A 10,447-nucleotide genomic window follows, 5' to 3' on the forward strand; every position below is an offset into this window, starting at 1 on the left:
CCGGCATCAGCTGGGCGCCGCGGCCCGGTACCGGCGTCAACTGGGCGCCGCCATCTTTTTGATGAAAAGTGCTTCCGGTGACATCACCGGAAGCACTTTTTCGTCAAAAGATAAGCGGCGCGCTCGGTGAGCTTTTTGGGTAAAAATGGCTTTCTACCGGAAAAGCTCACGGAGCGCTGCGCCGCCATCTTTTTGATGAAAAAGTGCTTCCGGTGAGCTTTCTACCGGAAAAGCTCACCGGAAGCACTTTTACCAAAAGATGGCGGCGCCAGCAACCAGCGGCCTGGTAAGGCTTGTTCCACGGCCCGGTACCAGTCCGCGGACCGGCGGTTGGGGACCCCTGTTCTAAGCCAATCCCTTGTTCCAGCAGGAGATCCTATATAAGATGAATGATTGTGCATTCTTCTTTTTAAAATGCTCAGGGATGGAGCAACTTCTGAAGGCAATGTGTATTAATTGTTCTAACTGTCACGAAATTCTCCTTATTTCTAGGTTAATTCTCTCCTTGATTAGTTTCTATCTATTGTTTCTTGTCCTGCCTTCAGATGCTTTAGTGTTGACCCCCTCTAGTTTGTGGCAGCTCCTCAAATATTGCAACATTGCTCTCATATCACCACTAGTTCTTTTCATTAAACTACCATAGACATGCAACTTTTCTGCGTATCTTTGATTTCCAATTTCCTAGTAATCTTTGTTGCTCTTCTCTAAACTTTACCCTCTTTCTAGAGTCTTGACATGTTTTTAATATCGTGGTGGCCAAAACTAGATATTATCTATAGATTATTTTCTACGTATATGGTATCAATCTCCTGCTTTCCTGATTTTTGAAGTTAGAGGAATCTTTTCACCCATCGTTTTTTGTGCTATTAGTAGTAATTTATTATTTAAGAATGAGAAAAGCAGCACCAATAATTTTATAGGGTTCAGTATTTCCTTGTGTATTTGCCTATCCTGTTTTAAAGAAATGTAAAGAGGCAAGTCTACTTGTTGATAAGAACATATGAATAGGTTCCAATTTTCATTCAAGGTGTGCCACAGAATTTAGTCTGCTACTGAAAACGTAATCTCTCTTGCCCTCTCCCTGAACTAAAGTATTCAAAAGAGGCAGAAATGAAAGTGCAAGACTTTTGAAAAAATACAAAAGAATCAGAGGCATACTTCCCATACTTTCTTCTATGGTGCATTAAGTGCATTATATATCAAAACATTAAAAAGGATTTCCCCCCCTTTTAAAGTCCACTGTTATTGAACTGGAGACATTTAATAGTGAGCAAAGCAGCGTTTTCTTTAATACAATTCTACTATTGATTTCTCTAGTCATTCAATCAAAACGATTCTGACAATTTTTTGAAAAGATACATTACCTTGATGAAAGATGCAATATTTCTCATCAAAGAAAGCACAGGCAAATATTACATGGAACAGAATACTAAACCTTTGTCTCTATCAGTAAATGAAACAATGCACTAAGCTTGCCGTCTTCATGCATTATTGTGAACTTGTTAAAAAGCAGGAAGTTCTTACTTTTTCTGTTGGTTCTGGCACTAAGAAACCAAACAAAATTTCTTTCTTTCTTAAATAGAAGATGGCATAGTATCCAAAACAGCCCTGTTTGTGCAGAAACATTCACAAATATACTTTTTATAAAATTAATACCTAAATTTTTTTCACTATTCCTAAATTCAAAGGGGAATTAAATTTAGCCTATTTTAATGGTCTTCCTGTATTTGTCACAGAAGGAACTTTTTAAAAAAGCCTGTATGTGGACTAACGCCATTGAAACTGCAGTTTGCATTCTCCTTCACTGTCAAATCTAGGTAGACATTAATCTCCACTATATATCCCCACATTTAACTAATTCTTCCAGGCACTCAGGCTCACTTAAAATACTTTCTGATTAATACCCAGTTCATATTTCTAAATAAGGCAAAGTGTTGTTCCACTATTTGCAGGAAGGCTGCTATACTTGTCCTGTTTTCCCCTAAAGAGGCAGAGAAGTTCCTGAGAAAACAGCCAATTGAAGCATTTTTATGAAATGCTGGCCTATGAGAATTTATAAGGGGGAAAAGGTAAAACAATAAATAAATTCCAGATATATTACAAATTCAGAAAATGCAGAATTCAGTAGTGAGAGTCTGAGAGTTCTTCACACACACACACACACACCATCTGACAATGTGTGCTTCCCTATGGAAGGGCCATTGGAAGTCAAACACAACCCTGATGTGGCCTTCAATGAAATAGAGTTTGATACCCCTGTTTTAGAGCAAGCATCGGATCAAAAATGAAGGGTGATGAATTAAGGTGGACTTAATACAGGAGCATATTACCAATAGTGAAGAAATATGTTAAGGTGATTTGGGCATAGAAGAGAATTAATGAGAACTGAATTGCAAAACAAACAAATGAGGGAAAAGCAAATGGGTCAGAAAGAAGAGTAAGAAGAGCAAGAAAATAATTGATGTTGGAACTGAAACTATAAAAGAGAGATGAAAAACAAGGTGAGAAGTTTAAAGAACAAAAGACAATGTGCAAACTGGTATACAGACATGGTCGAAACAAGGATATTTGCAAAGATGGAATAGAGAAGTCCACTGGATTGTGTTGGTGTAAAATAGGTACATATTTCTTCTTCTTCTCTATTTGCCATCTTTAATTTTTTTCATTCAAAATTCTTACTATTTTTCTTGATTTTGTATAATGCTATTCACCACAAAAGAAGATAGATGAGAAATGATACAGGTAGTCCTCGACTTACAACAGTTCACTTAGTGATCGTTCAAAGTTACAACGGCACTGAAAAAAGTGACTTATGACCATTGCGATATCCCCATGGTCACATGATGCTTGGATGTTTGACAACTGATTCACATTTATGACAGTTGCAATGTCCCAGGGTCATGTGATCACCTTTTGTGACCTTCTGATAAGTAAACAACGGCAGTGATTTACTTAACAAATGTGGCATTTAAAAATGGGACAAAATCACTTAACAAATGTTTAACTTAGCAACATAAATTTTGGCCTCAACCTGTAGACGGATGGGGGCATGCTCACAACCTGTTGTTAACAGCAAACTGGTTATTAATGTTAAGTACAGCCCACCTCTGGTCCTAGGCCTGGTCATCTGAGGGACATATATTTCTTATGTTTACTGTATGATCCAGCAGACGTGGCACATATCAGGTTCTAAACAGTGCCATTTGATAGGACCCAGGAAGTAGGCCTTTTTTGACAAAGTATGTGCCCTCTAGGAAAAATCTCCCAGGGACTTATGTGGCCCTCACACTGTCTTATTTAAGCAAAATTTAAAAACCTGGATCCGTTCCTTGGATTAGACTGGATGGTGGAGCCTCTGTAGCAGGGGTGGGCAACTATGGCCCTTTTATGAATTATGGACTTCAACTCCCAGAATTCCTGAGCAAGCCATGCTAGCTCAAGAATTTTGGGAGTTGAAGTCCACAAGTCATAAAGGGGCCATAGTTGCCCACCTCTGCTCTGTAGGGATAACCAGTTTATTGGAAATAACTTTCTGCATATAACTGCATTTTTATTTTGCTTTGATACTTGTTTTATTTGTTTATATTGTCATGAAATTATATTGTGTACTGTCCAGTTACAATGGAGTTGGGAAGCTTATAAATCCAATACACAAAGTCCCACTTTTCAGTGGCTCTGTGCTAAGCCTGATTAAATCCGAATCTGATTTGCTCAATCTAAGCTATTTTTTGTTGTTAATATTCCTAAAGGGAAGAACAAGAGTAATCAGGTTCATAACGTATTAGCTTTTTAACCATCTTTAACATGAACACAATGACATTTTAGATGACAGGGAGAAGGTAGCTTTTTCTGCACATTCTTGGACAAATACAGTACAAATACAAAAGCTTTAGTTAGCTGTTTCAACTGATCAGGAAGTTATGCGACAATGGTGCAAAAAGTATCCTCTGCATAAATCTTCATGTGTTAATGTTGAATTTCTATCCCTTCAATAGAAGGAAAAAATGCAGATTAGAGGACACTATCTGTTTGAATAGCTTTTCCCTTCTATTGTTATCCTGTTAAGTCCTGCTGAGACACAGAATAGGCAACTGTATGAATGAAAATTCAATAGCGTGCTTTTCTATGCAAAAATCAGCAGATCTGGAACACTTTTTTTTACTTTATAAAATGTGAAAATTACTGAGCCTAAAATCATATTTTCCATTATTGGGTAACTCTTTTTCCTTTGAATATATTCTATCAAATATTCAGACACAACTGAAGTTTAATTAAATTACCCAATGTCTTACAAAATAGAATAAGGAACCAAGAAATATACTGTAGATATAAACACAGGAATCTATCAAAAGAATTTTAGAACATCAGTGTTCTACTTCTATGTAGTTCTAAATTGATTTTTCTCCTCATTAGAGAAATTTGGCATTAAAAAACTGTCCTACATTCTACACCTGATCATTTCCATAATAGATAATGTAGTTATCAGCAGAGTTATATTACTTCACCTGGAACATTTTCAACCATTTATCACAATGTTGATCTTTATTTTAAACATAAAATCAGGCAATCATTTATGTCTCCCATGTTCTTTGTATTTATTCAAGGATATTTAACAGGAGACAAAAGGTGACTTATTCATTATTCATCCTGAACAAGGCAAGTATGGCAATTTGAAAAGCCTGACATTTGAGCTTTTTGCCAACACTAGCAAAATTATATCCTTCCCATTGTAAATCAATGAAGTAGAATCATTGTGCACAAAAGAATTAAATTGCCTTGTCACTTTAATAAGGCCACCTTATATACACCCTTCAGCCAGTGCCATTGTGCAGAGAAAGGGTCCATCCTTTGCCCCAGCTGCCTTAGATCTCAGTAGGCATTCCAATTAAATGAACATCCTCTTAGTCTTTTGCTGTATTCAACCCTTCACCAAAGAGAAGGAGAGAAGTCAGAATGTCACTAACTCAAAACTTTGTATCAATGGAATGTACCCATCAGTAGGGATCAGTAATTCTCCCCATAATTTCTCTAAGTTCGGGGGAAGGAAGAGATAGTTGTCTAACTGATGATTATGACAATGAGGGAAGCACTCAGGAAATAATCAGTTGGAGGTTTTGCTCTTTGGGATAAAAATATTATATTGAACAGGGATTATAAATCTGAAATGTGCAACTAAAATATTTCATCCAATGACGAATATGACAGGCATGGAAACCAGTGTATAACCAGAAACCAATGTCTGAATTGATTCAAATTGGACTGATTTTTCTTGATATATTTTTTTTGCAAGCCTTATTAAACTGATTTTTTTTCCAGTATAATGGGGATCTTTTTTAGCCATTTTAGATGTCTAATCAATTCCCTTAGAATGTTTCTAATTCATATTGGCATTAATGGAACAGAAGAGCAGCTTCAAATAGGTAAGAAAAAGAATTTTTTGGGGGGGAGGAGTGAATTTATTATATTCAATAAGTATGACCTGGAAGAAAATTTTCATCTTTAAAACCCTGCCAACCATTGCACTTGTAAAACTCTGAAAAAGATACATTCTTGCATTGTTTTAATAACTTCTTGAATAACATATGTTGGAACGGTAAAAGAGATGGAGAAGAATAAAACCAAATGATGGGCCAAGGAGCAAGAATAGCTTGAGTTCAACTAACATTTCAAGATTTAGTCAGAAATTGTTGATGCCAAATGACCTTTTTCTGAAGGACAATTTGAGAAGACCAAGCAAAAGGATTGTTTCTTTAATATGGTTACCATAGAGATTGGTCCTTTTTAAAAGACGGGGTGTTGGGGGGAGAATTGATGTACATTTGCAATCAGCTAGTGCCTGTAACAACAAATGGGCTTGATAAAGCAACACTCCAAATTTAACTCTAAACAAAAAAAAGTGTGCTTGAGATTCAGGGAAGAATAGAAGCTATTCAAAAAGATGGACAAAGAGGCATTTGATGATGAACTGGGAAGTATTGTGCTTGAAAAGAATGTACTTGCATATAATAGTGGCCCAAGCAATGATTTTACCATATATACTATAATAATTAAATTCCCTAACAATATCTGACAAGAAATACCAGCCGGGAGACATTGACAGCATGGGATAATGATTTTGGTATTTCCCTATGGAGTTAAAATGCAACAAAAGGTGGAACATATTTGGAGAAGGAACCATGCCAATAATGTTGACCAATCATGTGTGCATAAAGTTCTGTAAGATTTCACAAACCTACCAAAGTGGGAACAGGTTGTTGGTTTTTTTGCTCATATTTTATCTTATCTTTGAACTTGCTTTAAAAATTGGATAAAACTGTGTATAGTTGTATATATTTTTGTATTCTTTTTTGGAAAAAGATTCATCTGTCAAGAATAAAATGAGTACCCTGTGAAAGATTATACCATACTCCTACACAAGGCTTTTACTTAGCTGATTTCTCATGCACACTTATGCATTACCTGTTGAGCCAATCATCTTTCAGATAATTCTTTTCTTTTATGGACTGCAGTTTGATGCATACAGCAAAACGATGAGGCATTGTAAAGAAGTTCCACAATCTCCAACAAGAGGGGAGAAAGGATCATCCCACTGACAATGGTCCCTTCTCCCAAAACAAAATAATCAGTGTAGGGACTAAAGCAATAGCACTGCAAAAGGATGTCCCTTCTCTATTTAATCATATCAAATGAGGCATAGAACAACTGTGGCTAGGTAACTAGGACTTTTTTTTTTGAGATATTGAGTGGATCTACTTTCCACAATGAACACAATAGATAACTTTAATAACTAATAAACAATCAAGTATAATTAATTAAAATCTAAATTATTTTTTTTGCAATTCTGCAGTTTCAGTGAAAACTAAATGAATAAAATGCATGCTTAACAGTTAATAAAATCCATATAGCGACATAGTAGTTTTCTTTACATCTTCAGTACCACCTTTCTTCAATATTCTGAAATATATCTGCAGAAATAACATAGCAATAATGTTAGGAAGCACCGCACTTCAGCTCAGATCTTATATATGTAGCCTTATGGGTCACTTACTTAATGACCACATTGATTTATTTGCCTAGACTAGTAGTATTTATATGCTAAACAGTCTTTCCTAGGTTAGAAACAGGTGTTTTTTTCAACTCTATATGAAAATGCTGAAATTGGGATCTTCTACACTGAAAGTATGTGTTTTATCACAGAGCCACCAATCTTAAGCTTTCATTGCTGAACAATAAAATGCTAGTGTCACTTACTGAATAGCTTATATGACTGGTGTAGAGGCTATAATACAGGAATTGGCATCCTGGAGAACCCAGGTGTTGCTAAACAAAGGCTACCAGCATTCATAGAAAGTACGGCCAGTGGGGAGGAATGCCACTCTCCTCTCTAAAAATTATTTTCACCTGAATGCTTCAGAGCATGTTAAAGCATTGTAACAAAATGAGGAAGAAAAAGTACTAGTGAGATGTTCTTCCTTCTGTATTGTTCTTCATGATACAACCAGTCTCATATATTCAATTTGTGAGGTAAAGATAATCAGACAAATAACTTGGGATATAATCTGCCATCGAAATGAATGGAAGCAGATGAATATTCATTTGGACTGCACAAATCGTATCTAAATCAAGTTTTACATCTCTTGATCAGTTAGTCATCAAGAACTAAGAATTTTATGGGACATTGACTGATTGCTTGGCCAAATTAGTAAATCTTAAAAGTTCCATGCATACGTTCACTCATTGGCAAGTGGGAAAATATACCCAATTTCCCAAACAATCTACTGATTAACAGGTTTATTCTGTATAAAGAATATGCCTTTTTTATAGAAAGGAATAATAGCAGGAAAACAAGGGATGTTATTTCTGGAATTCCAACCAGCTGCCTTTGCAAGCGTGTGCCTCTTCCATCTCCACTAAAACTTCTGGCTTAAGCAAAATAACAATAGAGAAATAGCACCACTATAAAGATGGTGAATGGACTACAAACTAATTGAGCCCTCCTACTGTCTTTGTTCCCATGTTGAGCCTTGCAGAAAATTCCAATTAACTTACATCATAACAGTCACTGCAAAATTTCCAGCTGCTTTGAAAACTACCAGAGTGCTTTCTATAAAGTTCACTAAGATAGAAAATAATACAGCATAGTCTAAGCAAAACAGTGGAGGATCAATGGAATTTTATTTTCATTCATCACACAATTATTGTGCAAATGGCAGAATATAAGGCCTAGAAAAAAGGGCAAAAGATGAATATACCCCATTAGTATAGTCTGTATATTAAGATAGTAGTATTTCTCTCTTATACAGCATTTCAGAAAAATATAAGTTAATAATTTGTAAACTCTAAAAATATTAAATTATCAACATCAGCAAAAATTAACATCTGACAAAACAAACAGAACACTACAATAGGTCCATACAAGTCATAATGTGCTTTATTAAATGAATGGGTAAATTGCTCCATTATATAGTGAAGTTTTAACACCCAGAATATAAATCACATCATTTGCCTTCTGATGTCAGAACACAAATCTGATAGTTTGCTGTTTTTAATCTCCCGAAAATGCTTGTGTTTCGGGACAGACTAAATTATTTCAGTTATCTCTAGTGAATAAAATCATGACACTGTTTCAGTTTAGCAGGATACATAATATGCTTACATTTCAAAGCATCAACCTAGTCTTCATCTTCCTCCTCTTCAGATTCACTTGTACTATCTGTATCAGCTACACTTTCCTTATCTTCTTTGTTTTCCTTTTTCTGAGATGACAAGTTTTCCTTCCCACCTAAACAACTGTAGTGACATTCAATTATTTGATACTTATACTTTTAACCATATTTCCCTTTTCCTTCTTGTACTTCATGCCTTAATATTGTTGGCTTACAATCTCTTCTTTTCTATGCCTTGCATAACACTGCTTATCCCAAACAGAAATAGCATAATGGGTATATATGTATGTATCAGAGGTGGTAGTCAGCAGGTTCTGACCAGTTCTAGAGAACCGGTAGCGGAAATTTTGAGTAATTCGGAGAACTGGCAAATCCCACCTCTGGCCTCGCCCCCATCTATTCTCTGCTTCCCGAGTCCCAGCTGATCAGCTGGGTCTTCTTTTGTTGTCCCGTACAGGAGGATGGAACTGGAAAGCAGGTTAGCGAGGTGGGGAGGGAATGGGATTTTGCAGTATCCTTCCCCTGGAGTGGGAAGGGAATGGAGATTTTGCAGTATCCTTCCCCCAGGAGTGGGGAGGGAATGGAGATTTTGCAGTATCCTTCCTCTGCTACACCCACCAAGCCACGCCATCAAGCCATGCCCACAGAACCAGTAGTAAATTTTTTTGAATCCCACCACTGGGGTGTGTATGTACGGTTAGTAGTAGTTTTATTTATTACTAAGTAGTAATAAATAGCAACATAGCAGTATTCTGCAATGGATTCCTGCTTAATTGGTGGGTTTCAAAATAGGGTGGGAAACCTAGGATTTTTCTAAAGTTCATCAGCAATTCCAAAATGACAAGTTCCTGAAAATCAGTCACTTACAATAGGCATGAATAACTTATTTGTGTCTTGGGCTTGGACTGTCATGAAGCATTTGTTTGTTAACATGTTTATATTTAATGTCTGCATGTAAAATTTATCAGGAATATTGTGAAAGTAACCCTGTATCTTTGTAAGACCTAAAAAAACTATTCATCCACAACACTTATTTTCCAAACAAATGTTACCTGCATTTCAGCTACAAAAAAATTATCCACATTTATTGTTAGGAATGTAAGTCACCTAATACTTGGGTTGGAAAATATATAAACCAAGATAGACATTTTAATACTGTCTCTTTAAGAGAATGCTAAAACTGTAATTGGGTGTGGCTCCTCAAATGGCCATAAGATGGAGCCAGAAATCTGGGTTGTTTAGTTCCTGTTCTGTTGTTCTGGAGAGTGTTGCCCTTCCTATTGACAATTGATTGTTTGCTGATCATAGTTCTTCTTGGGTTTGATGTAAGTCTGTTACTGAACTGTTTTTGATACTGGACTTTGTTATTGGAGTATCCCTGGACTGAAAACTGACTGCTTTAACTGTGAATTACTTGGACTGCTTGTTTGGATTTTGCTTAAACATTTATTGGAAGTAAAAACCTACATTTTACTATACAGTGTATCTGTGTGCTAGTTGTGTTATTCTTCACTACTCTCACTACGTCTCCCTGTGTGCGCTCATTCTCCTAACGGGGAATTACCTCAACATTTATCATTAGTCATAAGCAACCTTATATCTTAAGATATTTAACTTTATGTATTTGTGTGTATGTAATGTCTTAATGTCTTAAAATATTTAACCTTATATGTAAAGATATTTACTCATGTAGTAGGATTGTATTACTATTATCCTTTTATCTTTAGTACCACTACTTACTACTATTACCACTATTACCTTTTCCTATTGATATTTTATAT

Source organism: Notechis scutatus, chromosome 5, assembly GCF_049901735.1.
Source record: "Notechis scutatus isolate UNSWTSFEM ecotype Mainland chromosome 5, rNotScu1.2, whole genome shotgun sequence".
Classification (NCBI taxonomy): domain Eukaryota; kingdom Metazoa; phylum Chordata; class Lepidosauria; order Squamata; family Elapidae; genus Notechis; species Notechis scutatus.